The sequence below is a fragment of the Carcharodon carcharias genome, chromosome 7 (genome assembly GCF_017639515.1).
Source record: "Carcharodon carcharias isolate sCarCar2 chromosome 7, sCarCar2.pri, whole genome shotgun sequence".
Classification (NCBI taxonomy): domain Eukaryota; kingdom Metazoa; phylum Chordata; class Chondrichthyes; order Lamniformes; family Lamnidae; genus Carcharodon; species Carcharodon carcharias.
Window position 1 is genome coordinate 109,610,451 of NC_054473.1, and position 15,919 is coordinate 109,626,369.

A 15,919-nucleotide genomic window follows, 5' to 3' on the forward strand; every position below is an offset into this window, starting at 1 on the left:
AAGCAAATTAAGTCTGGAATAATTATAAATCCTATGTAGTGAGTATTACTCCCATCCCAGTTAATCCTGCTAGGTTATCACAAAAAGATTATGTTATATCTAAAGAAGAGACAGAGCAATTGTGAAGCTTGATTGGGCACTGAGAGTAGACTAGATACTAGTTTTTAATATGTTGGAGTTAAGTACCTACAATGGAACACCCTAAAGTAGAGAATGTTTCAATGGTAAATAAAACATTAATGCCTGAATTTTCGCCACGAAGGAAAGCCTCTCTGTTGTGGAGAAAATGGTGGAAGAAGCCCAAATCCAGACATCCCACCCCTGAACATGGCATCTACCATTTTCATGGGAGCAAGAATGGGCCGGTCAGGATTCATGCATTCGCATAGAGGCAGCTTCCCATAGAAATCAGCAGCTTCCTGCACTGGCGCGATTTTGGTGCAAGAGGTGTCTAAAACCTGACATGCACAGATTAGACCTGGGAGGAGCAGGTCTGAACTTTGTGGATTCATTTGGATAGTCAGGGTTACCTTTTAGAGAGGTAAGAAACCCCTTTAGATATGGTCCTGGATCACCTTTGGGGTAGGGTCAGGTGCCCTTTGTGAAGGTCAGGTGCCCTTTGGCAGAAGTCAAGTGCCCTTTGGGGTTTTTAAAATTAGGTATGAATGTGCATAAAAAATGTATGACCTCATCGGAACTGTGAAGCTCATTGAAACTGTCAAAAACAACTGTCAAAAGTGTCAAGATGAACTGTCAAAGAGAGCTGTTAAACTATCAAACTACTTAAAACGCCTGCCCTTTAACTCTTTTGAAAAAACTGTGTTAATTGCTTGCTATTTCAATCTTGTGTTGGCATTAGCCTCAGGGTTTCCATTTCTGGATTAGTGCTGCATGACTGATTTCACAACTGTCCATTATCACAGAAGGTTGCCTAATATTTCACTGTTTGACAGCTCCAAGTGGTTATGAACTCTTTGAAGTAGAACTATGAATCTCAATGCTTGTTTTAGAAGGGATTATGCAATTGAGTTAAAACTTTGTTGTTGTAAAGGATAATGTAGTTTAAAGAATGTAAATGTAGTAAATGAATTTTTATGAATGAAAGCATCTTTTAAAATAAAGTTTGTAATAGATACTTGGAACTATTTTATTTAATCTCAGCATAGATATTGCGGTGGATACTGCATGAGTTGACACGTTAGGTGGAAGGAGAAAGGGTGGTGGGATGGGGGGTATGGGTTGGCACTAAGTTGGTATAGCAGCTATAAAAGGTCATGGGGTTGGCAGAGAGGCAATGTTAGTATGGAGTGTATGAGGGGCCGGGGTAGGCAAATGGGCATGGGTTGGTATGGAAATATGAGGAGACATGGGAGTGGGTAGGTCATGGGTTGGCATGGATGGGGCATGGGGAGTGTGTGGGGGGTGTGAGAGGTGAGGGCTGTTTTATGTTTTTCTGGTCCTTTAAATTCAAATTCAACTCAATGTTGGAGCACCGGGGCTTGTCTCCGCACCCAGCATCCTCTGCTCTCGTTCTAGGGTCTTCTGGCCTGACTCCCAGGCAACCCCACAACCCTAGAACAGAAATCTGAAATTTATTTTTAGAAGTCGGGTTCGCAGAGTCGGGAATCTCCCCAACTCTGTGCACCCAATATGTAGACAAAAATCTAGGCCTAAAAGTTTAAATTTGGAGAAATGCACACTTAAGTTCCAAACCTTGGGTGACCCAAAGAACATGAAAATAGTAATTTTTTTCACAATGCTTAACGTGCTGATAGACGGAGTGCAACAAAGGTTTACCAGACTTGTTTCCAGGATGGCAAGACTGTCCTATGAAGAGAAATTGGGAAAACTGGGCCTGTATTCTCTCGAGTTTCGAAGAATGAGAGGTGGTCTCATTAAAAGCTTCAAAATGCTTAAAGGGACAGACAAGGTTGGGGAGTCTAGAACCAAGAGACATAATTTAAAAATAAGGGGGAAGATACTGAGATGAGGAGAAATCTTTTTACTCAGAGGGTTGCGAATCTTTGGAATTCTCTACCCAAGATGGCTATGGAAGCTCAGACATTGAGTATGTTTAAAGCAGAGATTGACAGATTTCTAAATACCAATGACATAAAGGGATATGGGGATAGTGTGGGAAAAAGGCTTTGAAGTGGATGATCAACCATGATCATATTGAATGGCGGAGCAGGTTCAATGGGATGAATGGCCTCCTCCTGCTCCTATGCTCCTAGGTTCCAGCAGGTTTCATAATATTTCTTATGGGTGAAAATGGGAAATATTGATCTTTAGTCTGGGAGCTAAGAAAATAAAAAAAGTTTGTTGAAAATGCTTCAACAGTAGCAACACTGGCTCTTGTGGAGGCAGTGAATTTTTTTTACTCATTCATGGGATATGGATGTCACTGGCTAGGCCAGTATTTATTGCTTATCCCTATTTGCCCTTGAGAAGGTGGTAGTGAGCTGCCTTCTTGAACACCTACAGTCCATGTGGTGTAGGTACACTCATAGTCCTGTTAGGGAAGGAGTTCCAGAATTTTGACTTAGCCATAGTATTTCCAAGTCAGGATAGTGAGTGGCTTGGAGGGGAACTCCAGGTTGTGGTGTTCCCATGTGTCTGCTGCCCTTGTCCTTCTAGGTGCTAGTCGTTGTGGGTTTGGAAAATGCTGTTGAAAGAACCTTGGGGAGTTCCTATAGTTGGTACATGCTGCTGCCACTGTGCGTCAGTGGTGGAGGAAGTAAATGTTTGTGGATTAGGTGCAAATCAAGCAAGTTGCTTTGTTCTGGATGGTGTCAAGCTTCCTCAGTGTTGCTGGAGCTGTATTCATCCAGGCAAGTGGAGAGTGTTCCACACCCCTCACATCTGTCTGCTCTTGGAACCACAGTATTTCTATGGCTAGTCCAGTTTAATTTCTGGTCAATGTAACCCCCAGGATGTTGATAGTGGGGAATTCAGTGATGGTAATACCATTGAATGTCAAGGAGCGATGGTTACATTCTCTCTTGTTGGAGATGGTCATTGTCTGGCACTTGTGTGGTGCGAATGTTACTTGCCAATTGTCAACCCAAGCCTGGATATTGACCAGGTCTTGTTGCATTTGTTATGGGCTGCTTCAGTATCTGAGGAGTCGCGAACGGTGCTGAACATGTGCATTTATCAGTGAACATCCCCATTTCTGACATTATGATGGAAGGAAGGTCATTGATGATGCAACTGGTTGGGCCAAGGAGACTATGCTGAAGAACTCCTGCAGTGATGTCCTGGAACGGAAAGGATTGACCTCCAATAGTCACAACCACCTTCCTTTGTACTAGGTATGACTCCAGTCAGTGGAGGGTTTCCCCCCCCGATTCCCATTGACTCCAGTTTTGCTAGGGCTCCTTGATGCCACGCTTGGTAAAAGACGGCCTTGATGTCAAGGGCAGTCATTCTCACCTCACCTCTGGAGTTGAGCTCTTTTGTCCATGTTTGAACTAAGGCTGTAATGAGGTCAGGAGCTGAGTGATCCTGGCGGAACCCAAATTGAGCAACGATGAGCAGGTTATTGCTAAGCAAGTGCCACTTGATAGCACTGTTGATGACCCCTTCCATCACTTTACTGATGACTGAGAATAGACTGATGGTAATTGGCTGGGTTGGATTTGTCCTGCTTTTTATATACAAGACATATCTGGGCATTTTTCCATATTGCCGGGTAGACCAGTGTTGTAGCTGAAACAGCTTGGCTAGGGGCGCGGCAAGTTCTGGAGCAGAAATCTTTCATACTATTGCCAGAATATTGTCAGGGCCCATAGCCTTTGCATAGAATTTGCAGGGTATGGAATTCTATTTATCAAATATATTAAGTGAGATTCTGTGCAATGTGTGTACTGCATATAGTATACCATTGGATGCCATGTGGATAATCATTAAAGTAAAACTCCTGAGTATCGATCTATCCTCAGCACTAACCAACCCTTTGTCTGCTGTCTTCCACAGAAAACATAAGGGTTCACTTCAGCTCCCTGTTGTTGCCAATACAATATAATGATACAGGTATAATGCACAGATACTAACAAAGTACACTGACATATACGATAAGCTGATAGAGATATAATATATCCTTTGCAGCTATTATACAAAATACAGGTACAAACCTGCAGATACATGCATTATATACTAATACTGAAGCAATGACTCCTAAGCTCCTGGGATCTGATCCACTACTGTAAGTGCAACTGACTGAAACCCAGCTCTCTCACACAGGGAGCCATAGACCCACCCGAAATCCCATAGTTGTGGCCTAAAGAATTGTATCAGTGGCTTCCGACTCTGGAAGGCACAGCAGCCCAGTGTTCTTCTACCTGGGAACTCCTGAACCCAAAAAGATTGGGAAAAAAATAATTATTTTTCACCCTCTTCTTGAAAAGCAGATCCTGCTTCCAGTCAAGGTGCACTCTGGGATTAATTACCTCAGTCTATTAAAAGTTTGGGGCCTTTAAAAGGCCTCAGGGGATGATGTGAGTTCAGTTGAGGCATTTCAAAGGATAAGATTCTCGACATATTCCTCTGATGATGTGGGTCAGGGATGTGGTGATAGGAAGGGGATGGTTGGTAGTACATTTGGAATTTAAATGGCCAGGGCAAACATGACAGAGGAATTGGGGGTCAGGTCCCTAATCTGATACCCCTCTTCGGGCAGAAGTGAACTGTTCCACCCTCTTCAGCCCCAGGAATTTCAGGGTTGAGATGCTGATACCAATACAAATGGTACTTGGATACTGATACAGAAAAATACCTGGAAGTACAAATTAGAGATTTTGTAACTATAATTGAAGTACAGTAAGTGATTTGAGGGTCATAGACATTAATAACTGCTTTATGTCTTTTTCACATAATGCGATGATCTCAAACTCTTTTCTCTACGATTTTAATGGAGGCATTAACTATTTAAAATAAATAGGTTAACATCGCTGATAAAATAGAAGAGAGATTATTTTAAGTAAAGTCTTATATGGCCTCAGTGTTCCTTGAAGTAGAGGATTAAAGGGTGGTGGGAGGTAACTCCATGATGTAATAATTGTACAGGAGCTTTAGGTTCTATACTTTGTCCTTAAGCCATTGTGAAGAATATTTGGAACCGTATAAGAATTGAATGAAACATATCAGTCGCAGGAGGTGGCAGTGAAAGCAATTTGAATTGATTAGTTAAGCGCATCATAGAGAAAACTCTAGCTAAGGGTGAGTTGCTGATTGCACAGCTCCTCTATGTTCTGTCATGTCCATCCACATACCTGAATGGCATGTCACCTAATGTGCTGCACCCCTTTTCACTCTAGATTTTGTTTAGTACATACATTAAATATCTGCAGTTTTACCTGTGTGATCTCCCACTTTTCAGAGTGCAGCAAACTATTCTGTACTGCTCCACGCTCTATCACTGTTACACCCAGATGGGTGGCTCGGAGCTATCGTTGGGTTAATCAGGGACAAGCCATCTGTATGGCCCTATGGAGAAACAAAGAGAGGGAGAAGAAAATGTCATTTTTCTACATTATGACACTCCTTTGTACAACTTCCTGATATACCTCAGCGCCTCCTTACAGCCTTTGTGTGCTCTGCACTACATGCCTTGCTTCTTCACTTAAGCTTCTCAATTAGACGAAAAACTAAATTTGGAATAAGGACATTGGTATTCAAAGCTGAGTTAAAAAATGTCACTACCTTGGCACTACTGAGAACTTGGCTGCTGCAATTAGCCTTTGAATGTGATAGTTCTGTCCTGTGTGTCATGCCCCTGCCCTACAGTATTCTATTCCTCAGGACCTTCTGATTATCACAAAACATACAGGCATTTGAAATACTAGGAGCCTCATTTATTTCTATTAGCTGCTCAGAATTCAAGATATTGTAATTAATTCTGTATAATCACGAGGAATAAACCTGAACAGCTTGATTGCCATATTTGCTACGTACAGTCTAACCATCATTACCTAACCTGAGCCTTTTCATTCTCTATGATCATCTCTTTTATAATACACCAAATCTCCTTAATTAAGTTCTGTCTCAGATGGTTTTACATGATGCCTCAGAGCTCTCTGAATTTTCTCTGAGACTTTAGCTTTGTCTCCCTGCATGTAATGCACTCAAATGTGCAGAAAGCTGGAACTCATTCTGTTATGTTCTAGAGCAGGAGGGCTATCACACATCATAGAAGGCAATTTGGGATTTATTCCATAAACTAATTGACAGGGACTATACCTTGCAACCATCTACCTATGTCAGGGTAATTGTCAACTTGCAGTCTGGTTGCTCAGCTAAACTTTGATGCAGGATTTCATCAGTCACTGCATGATTCCTTTCACAGAGTCCATTTCTGAAAGGACTTTTAACTGTGGTTTTCATGATTATGATGATCAGGTTTTCACACGTCTCGGAATTCGCAATTGAAAAATTCCCTCCATTATCAATCAGAATCTTCGCTGGTATCCCAGGTCTGGGTCCTATTCATTTCTCTATGATATTATATGAGATAACTCTTTTGACCTTACTATGTACTATTGTAGAAAGACTAAATGTGGTGGCAGATCTACAAAATGTAGAATGAAAATATTTCTGTCTTTGTCCTATACCATTAGATCCATTGCAACTACCTTGTTAAAATCATGTACCAATGGAAAGATTTCACTCGGACATGGCAGCTTTCTCCAATACTTTATACTGATTTCACACTTCTCACTAATCTCTTCTATTAGCTTGTACACACTTTATCAACCACACCTGCAACTCGACAAATAAGGTGAGCAAATTTTCTGTGTAACTTTAAGATAATTTGCTTTTTCTCTGATTCCTATCCCCTGATGTCACTAACACTTGTATAACACGCTGTTGAGAAACATGAGGCTTTGCTAAGGGAATACAATAAAGTCCTGATTGGGTAAACTGCAGATCCACTGAACTTCCAAAAATCATTGCCTGTTATGCTCCATGTCAAATTTCATTTGTGCCTGTTTCATAAAAGGTTTACTCAACAAAATAGGTAGCTTACTATTGAAGGTCCGAATCTTCCACTGGACTCGGGAAAACTTGAAATGTGCACTTTTGCAGCTCACAAACTGCACACCTAACCCATGTGTGACTTCACACGCCATTCTTTTTCACACCAGGGTTGGATCTGCAGTGCAGTTGTGAACCAGTGCTGGAGGAGCGTGGGTGTGGAGAGAGGCTGGTCAGAAGGCCCACCTTGGTTCTCCAACATAGTATCCCAGCTCCCAAAGCTGTTTAAAGGCCCTCCAAAATCTCACACTCCACCTCCCTCAACCCCTATTCATCCTCTTGCAAATCTATGCCCCTTAAGAGCGCCCATGTTAGCCCTACGCCCCCTCCAAGTATCTTCAATGTCCCTTCAGATTACCCATGTCACCTCTTTTCCTCAAATGTATCCTCCAGAGCCACTCACCCAGTATGCATTATGTACAGTTCTCATATTAAATGGAATATCAATGGAAAATATTTTACATTCCTTGGGGAAAAAGGAACCTCTTACCATCTAAAAAAAGCACGCATGTCATTGACAGCGAGAGAAAAATTGAATTCCACCATGTGTCAAAAAATCTTGTACGGCTTGTGTCAACAAACCAGAAATCACATCAAAGGCATAATCTGTTATTACAACCTCTTAAAACTGTCATTCATTGTCAAATGAATGGAACACCTACTTGTGCTGAAACCTATTAGCACTATAAGTTCAGTCAAGCATTGATAATGGCCACAGCTGTCCAAACAATAGACTGCGCTCTAGGAAAAAAAGAACAGGTTTAATTTTAATTTCAAAGCAGAATAGGCAAGCAGATGGTTGGATTTTTCAAGTGTCAAAACCAGACTTTTTTTTTAATTAGCCAGAGCCATTCAAATCACAGTAGAAAAGATGACAACATAAGCTGACAGGATAATTTGATACATTTTTCATTGCATTATGGTGCTTTGGAAGAGCACTTTAATACATGTGAACAAATACACAAGGCAGGTTAATGTAAGGGTCAACATAGCTTTGAAGGAAAGATCCCTAAGATGAATCATTGCATTAAAACAGATCTACATTACAGTTCTGCACTTTGTAGTAACATTTGAAAGTGTGAAAACACTTTACACTTACCTTTCAGAATACAAGAAAACAAGAGACAGCAGCAAGATTCAAAAGGTTCCAGACTCCTCAGTAGGCTTTCCATTTTCTTCACAAACTGTCAAACCTGGTGTGCTTTTAATGAGCTTTCAAAACCCCGCACCACCAGATAAAAATGGAGTGCGGAAGGAAATCTAATTTTTGTCTCCCATTTAAAATGGGAAACCTGACCTCAGTGGTGGCATGTGTGCGTTTTGCACACCTGGCGTTCCTGACTCGCAAAATGGCTAGAGAAAACGGTGCAGGGTCAGGAATGCAGAGGATTCCCTCCAAAATAAACTAAGTGTGGCCATTCGCACACTGAAATACACCTCTGAACCCTGGAAAAAAATTTAGCTCTACCTGATTACTTATAAAATGACTTATTCCAGCTACTCCAGGAATTATATGAAACAGGATGCTCAATATGTTGTCAGTGCCAAGCCTAAAGCAAGTAGTACTTTTTTATTATTTAACTTCGTGTTGATCCTCACTACTTTGTGAATCAGATTTTAACAAATCTGTTCCACATACTGTTGAAGTGCAACACTACCTACACAGTACAGTCAAACGAGTTTGGATTCATCATTATCTTCATTTTCATTTTGAGGACCCCATCTTCCTGCTTTGGGCAGTCCATTGCATAATGATACATTGAGTCACACCTGAAGCACCGGTTAACTTGGGCATTCCTGGAATTCATTCACCGGTCATTGTTGCTCCAGTTTTGTCTTCTACTGCAATAGCCAGATCTGTTAAACGTGCTTTCATCCTCATTCTGCTTACCTTTAATTCTCCCATTTTATTGATGCCACCAACCAGTCATTTCAAAATCTGGCAATCTTTGAGTCCTTTTTTTGTGCCATTGCAGAATGTCCCATCTCTTCCACAAAGGCTGAAAGAAATGACTGGTGCCCCAGGAATATTTTTCAATGCAGCAGACATCCAACAAATTCTCCCTTTCTGAGAGCCGAACACCTATTACAGTAGAACCAGGAGCCTGTCCATGAGACACCTTAGCATAATTCAGCAACTTAAATGATGGTACTAATCCAGGGGTTCCCAAATTGAACTTTGTCAATCTTTTATAAAATCTGTTAAAGCCTATGATATAAAAACAAAATACATGGTTGCTGGAAATCTGAAATAAAAACAGAAAATGCTGAAAAACTCAGCGGGTCTGGCAGCATCTGTGGAGGGAGAAACAGAGTTAACGTTTCAAGTCCGTCTGACTGCTCTGAAGAACAGTCATACAGACTCAAAACGCTAACTCTGTTTCCCTCTCCACAGATGCTGCCAGACCTGCTGAGACTTTCCAGCATTTTCTATTCTTATTTTATATTTATTACTAAAGCCCATGATATGTTCCTTTATGGAATGACCATCTATTTTCCAAAAGTCTATCAATATTTCTAGCATTAGAGTGCCTCTTAGGCATTTAGCAGATTATCTTTCTTGTAAGTTTCATCCAAGAACTCCAAAAGAGATCCAAATGTTTATCATTATCCAACTCAAAAAATGCTTTACTTCTGGTATGGAGCAACAACACCAAGGCCATGGGGAGGTAACATGTTTCCCATATCCACTTCATCCTTTCACTGGTCGTGTGGTTCAGGTTCCAAGCACAGCAGCAACTTACTCTTGCTTTCTGCCATTTTTCACAATGGCTACTGTGGCTGTAGTTTCTTTGTCTGATTTTTTTTTTCCCTCGATTTCCAACCTTCATCTTAAAGCAACCGTTCTCTGTTACCATATTCTTTTCCAGAGAACTAGTTAGTCAACTGGGGCCAATCTTTGCACACTTTTATGTTTAGCCACAGAATTACATATGACTAGCATACACCTCCAATCTCAACCACTAGAGTTTTAAAAACAAAAAACTGCGGATGCTGGAAATCCAAAACAAAAACAGAATTACCTGGAAAAACTCAGCAGGTCTGGCAGCATCGGCGGAGAAGAAAAGAGTTGACGTTTTGAGTCCTCACGACCCTTCAACAGAACTGAGTGAATATTAGGAGAGGGGTGAAATATAAGCTGGTTTAAGGTGGTGGTGTTGGTGGTGGTGTGGTTGTAGGGACAAGCAAGCAGTGTTTTAGTCTGTGTCTATTATAAGTAAGCTCAAGTGAATGCCCAGTTAATGCCCCCGCCTTATTATTGAGTTATTGTTCCTGTTTTACACACTCTGTAACTGTGTTAGTCTGTGAATTACCCACCTTGCATCATTTTGGCACTGATTTTTGTTTACCTTTCTCAGCATTTCTCCACGCTTTTTTTTTGGCAAATGTCTTGTCAGAGGGTGCTAGTCTGTGTCTTCTCCAGGGCCCCAAGGTTAATGAGAATCTGTATTGGCTGAATGTGTGCTCTGGGCTTGGATCAAACTTCCCTCAATTACTGCTTAAAAAGCGTAACGATATTCTTGACAGATAATGAGCTGGATTTTCATCCTAGAAGCAGGTAGCGGGAATTGGGAAATTTCCCGGCTGGGCTTGCCTTGGGAAAAAGTGCCTGCAATGACAGGACTTTTGTTCCAGGGGAGTGGGTACTAACTGGAGCTGGGCCCACTGCCTCCATAAATAGTTCCACGGCAGCCACAGGGGCTGGCAAGTGTCGAAATAGGTTGTTTCAAAGATCCACCTCCGTTCTCTGGGACTTCTTCCCAGTTGCAATAATGACGGCAAAACAAAGAACAGCCCTCTAACCCTCAACCCTCACCCCCCTTATCCCCCACACACTCCCCATGCCCCATCCATGCCAACATATGCCACCTCATGTTCCCTCATTCCCTCTTTGCCAAGCTATGCCTTCCACCCACCCTCCATGGCCCCTCATACACTCCATGCCAAGCTATGCACCTCTGCCCAACCCTCATGGCCTCTCATACTCTCCATGCCAAGCTATGGCACTTCCATGCCCATTCACCCATTGTACACTCCGTACAGAACCAATGAGCCCTATAGTAACAATAGATCATGTGAAAAGGCTTTTAAAAAGTAATTTATTCACAACTTTCTACTTTCTTAAAAAAACTCCTTTCACTACAGACCTATAAATGTTTTAAAGAATCAATAGCTGAAACTGCAAGCACGGAAAGCCTCTTTATCTTGTGTAAATAAATACTGTGCAATTAACAGAATAAATTTCTCAGTCAATCAAGCAATGTTTTCATTGGGGTGTAGCTGCTTGAACAGTATAATGGATGTCTGGGCTCTCAGCCAAGAATGCATGATGAGGCTATGAGGGGTGGGGTGAATGGGGTCATAGCTTGGCATGGAGGGGCCATGTGTGATGTGAGAATCACCAACATTTATTGCCCATCCCTAATTGTCCTTGAGAATGTGGTGGTGAGCCGCCCTCTTGAACCACTGCAGTCCATGTAGTGTAGGTACACCTACAGTGCTGTTAGAGTGGGAGCTCATGATTTTGACCAAGCTACAGTGAAACAATGGCAATATAGTAAAGATGGCGAGTGACCTTGGAGGGGAACTTGCAGGTGATGGTGTTCCTATGAGTCTACTATCCTTGTTCTTCTAGGTGATAGAAGGCATGGAATTGGAAGGTGCTATCAAAGTAGGCTTGATGAGTTGCTATAGTGCAACTTGTAGGTGGTACACAATGCTGCCACTGTGCGTTGGTGGTGGAGGGAGTGAATACTTATGTTGGTGGATGGGGTACAGATCAAGAGGGCTGCTTTATCTTGGGTGGTGTTGAACTTCTTAAGTGGTGTTGGAGCTCATCCAGGCAGGTGGAGAATATTCCATCACATTCCTGACTTGTGCCTTGTGGATGGTGGACAGGCTTTGGGGAGCCAGGAGGTGAATTACTCACCACAGGATTCCCAGCCTCTGACCTGCTCTTGTAGCCACAGTATTCATCTGATCCAGTTCAGTTTCTGGTCAACAGTGACCCCTTGAATGTTGATTCTAAGGGATTTAGCGATGGTAATGCCATTGAATGTCAAGGGGAGATGATTAGGTTCTCTGTTGTTGGAAATGGTCATTGCCTGCACTTGTGTGGCATGATTGTTACTCGTCACTTATAGCCCAAACCTGAATGTTGTCCAGATCTTGCTGCATGTGGGCATGGACTGCTTCAGTATCTGCGGAATTGCATTTATGTCTAGCCATGGGGTTACAGATTTCAGCTGAATATAATTCCGCTGTTGCTCATGGCCTACAGCGCCTCATGGGTGCTTAGCTTTGAGCTATTACTCAAAGAAGAGCAGGGAAGTTCTCCCCAGTGTCCTGGAATATATTTATCCCTCAACCAATATGATGAAAATAGATTATCTGGTCATTATCACATTGCTGTTTGTGGGATCTTGCTGTGTGCAAATTGGCTGCCATGTTTCCTACATTACAACAGTGCTTTATTAGCTATAAAGTGCTTTGGGATAGCCTGAGGACATGGAAGGTGTTATATAAATACCATTTTTTCTTTCTAATCCTTCGTTGTCCCAACATCACACTGGTACATTCCACCAGGGGTCACTGGATGGCAGTCAGGAGCAAGGTGATAGTTCAGGGACATAGTCCCATTGTAACGTCTCTACTGCCACCCTAAATGGGCAAAGGATGCGCATTGGGAGTTGTGCCTTGAATCTTGCTGAGAAAGCCGTTTTATTTAAAATTTTCTTTGAAAGCCTGAAAAATAAAACCAATACTACATACTTCTAGATTGAGAAGGGTTAAATGTTCCATACTAACTGCAGTTTCAGCACAACCTGGGACAATTTACTGCCAAAAGTAGAATCTCAGTCCAAGAATTGCAGCTGAGAATCCTCAGTGGAATCCATTTCAAGAGCAGCTTAGCGGCTTTCCAGGAACAAAATGAAACAGAGCATGATGTGCTCTGCACTGACTTAACATAGTCAGTACCATAAATCAGTGATCCCATGCCTCTACAAGAGACTCACAAGGCACCTAATACAGGGTCGACAGGACTATATATCGATGGGACTGTAGTTGCCTAAAGCGGCTGGGAAAATAGACTAAGGGGAAGGTCGGTGGATGAGCAGTGGCAGACATTTAAGCAGATATTTCATAATGCTCATCAAAAATTTATCCTGTTCAAAAAGAAGAACTTGATCATAAGGATGAACCACTCCAATCAAAATCTAAGGCATACAAAGCAGCGAAAAGTAGTGGTAGGCCAGAGGATTGGGAATTTTTTTTAGGAACCAGCAGCAGATGACTAAAAAGCTAATAAAGAGAGAAAAAATTGATTATGAAAGTAAATTGGCAAGAAATATAAAAACAAACAGCAAGAGCTGCTACAGGTATATAAAAAGAAAGAGAATGGCTAAAGTGAGCGCAGAGGATGCAACTGGAGAATTGATAGGGAAATGGTAAATAATTTAAACCGATATTTTGCATCGGTCTTCATGGTGGAGGATACCATAAACATCCCAAAGATATTAGATAAGCAAGGAGCTAATGGGAGGAAAGGTCTTGTAACAATCTCTATTATGAGGGACAAAGTATTTGACAAACTAATGGGACTAAAGGCAGACAAGTTGCCTGGACCTGATGGCCTGCATCCAAGGGTTTTAAAGGAAGTGGCTGCAGAGATAGTGGAGGCATTGGTCGAAATATTCCAGAACTCACTGGGTACTGGGACGGTCCCAGCAGATTGGAAAACTGCCAATGTGACACCCCTGCTCAAGAAGGGAAGGAGACATAAAGCAGGAAACTATAGGCCAGTCAGCCTAACATCTGTCGTTGGGAAAATACTAGAGTCCATTATTAAGGAAGAAATAGCAGGACATTTAGAAAAGCTTAACACAATTAAACAGAGTCAACATGGTTTTGTGAAAGGGAAATCATGATTGACAAATTTGCTAGAGTTCTTTGAGGATATAATAAGCAGAGTTGATAAAGGGGAATCGGTAGATGTAGTGTATTTGGATTTCCAGAAGGCATTTGATAAATTGCCACACAAAAGGTTATTATACAAGATAGGAGCTCATGATATTGGGGATAATGCATTAGCATGGATTGAGGATTGGTTAACACACAGAAGACAGAGAGGTGGGATTAATGAGTCTTTTTCAGGTTGGAAAGATGTAACTAGTGGAGTGCCACAAGGATCAGTCCTAGGGCCTCAATTATTTACCATCTATATTAATGATTTGGAGGAGGATGCAGAGTGTAATGTATCCAAATTTGCTGACAATACAAAAATAGGTGGGAGGGCATGTTGTGACGAGGACATATGGAATCTGCACGGGGATATAGATAGGTTGAGTAAGTGGGCAAAAACTTGGTAGATGGCGTTCAATGTAGGAAAGTGTGAGGTCATGCACTATGGTAGGAAGAATCAAAAGGCAGACTATTACTTAAATGTAAAGAGACTCCAAAAACGTGCAGCACAGAGGGATCTGAGTGTTCTTGTGCATGAAACACAATAAGTTAGCATGCAGCTGCATCAAGTAATTAAGAAGGCAAATGGAATTTTGGCCCGTATTACTAGGGGATTTTAAGTTTAAAAACAGGGAAGTCTTGGTATGACAATACAGGGTGTTGGTGAGGCCGCACCTGGAGTACTGTGTACAGTTTTGGTCCCCGTATTTAAGAAAGGATGTACTGGCATTGGAGGCTGTTCAAAAGAGATTCACTAGGCTGATTCCTGGGATGAAGGGGTTGACTTATCAAGAACATCTGAACAAGTTAGGCCTTTATTCATTAGAGTTTAGAAGAATGAGGGGTGATCTTATTGAAACGTACAAGATTCTGAGGAGGCTTGACAGGGTAGACGTTGAGAAGATGTTTCCACTGGTGGGAGAATCTCGAACTAGGGGACATAATTACAGAATAAGGGGACAATCATTTAAAACTGAAATGAAAAGAATTTCTTCTCTCAGAGGGTAGTGAATGTCTGTAATTCTCTACCCTAGAGAATTGTGGAGGCTAGATCCCTGAAAGTATTTAAAGAGGAGCTAGGTAGATTTTTGAAATATTGAGGAGCTGAGGGCTATGAGAAGCTAGCACAAAAGCGGAGTTGAGGCCTGGGGCAGATCAACCATGATCTTATTGAATGGCGGAGCAGGCTTGAGGGGCCGAATGGCCTATTCCTGCTCCTATTTCTTGAGTTTTTATGTTCTTATATGCACAACCAAACTCTTTTTGCAAATTGATTGGACGCTGCACTGAAACTCTGATCTTGTGGTATATACAAAACAAGAGAGCATTTAGATACCAATGCCATTTACCAGAATCAGTCATCGAGGTCATCATATTCACCATTACAAAAGGCTGTGTCCAAGGATGCTGCATTACATTCACTCACTTGTAAGTATGTCAGGGCAACGTAATTATTGTTTAACAACTTGTAATTAACCAGTTGCAAATTAACAAAAGTTATGTGGAAACATTTCAAACAATTTCAGGGATTGAGAATATGTTTCAAAGATTATAAAATGTCACACCTCAGGCTCTGCCAGGAAATGTGGTGAGAGAGACGGAGCCAATGCACCCACATGGGTTCCAGCACAGCTCTGATGAAAGGTCATTGACCTGAAATGTTAACTCTATTTCTCCCCACAGATGCTGCCAGACCTGCTGAGTATTTCCATCATTTTCTGTTTTTATTTCAGACTTCCAGCATTCACAGTACTTTGCTTTTGTATTAGGGCCAGAATATCGTTGTGATAAAGAGACTGCATTCACAACATGGACTGGGCCTAAGTGATAGACTTGCACAGGTTAGTTAGACATAAACCGATAGAGAGGCTGGGCCAAATAGTACTCATGCCAGTGTTCTGTGAACTAAAACTGCTCTTCC

At 41.7% G+C, this 15,919-nt stretch overlaps 1 protein-coding gene across 3 annotated transcripts in view; it reads right to left on the reverse strand.

Moving 5' to 3' along the window:
* Window positions 1-15,919, reverse strand: part of st3gal2 (ST3 beta-galactoside alpha-2,3-sialyltransferase 2) — a 461,264-nt gene that overhangs the window by 231,957 nt on the left and 213,388 nt on the right. For 2 of the 3 annotated variants that reach the window (XM_041191556.1, XM_041191557.1), the window contains exon 3: window positions 5,358-5,487. The exons of the other annotated variant lie outside the window; for it this stretch is intronic. The gene's annotated coding sequence lies outside the window, so the exon portion shown is untranslated. The remainder of the gene's footprint in view (window positions 1-5,357; window positions 5,488-15,919) is intronic. 3 annotated transcript variants of the gene reach the window in all.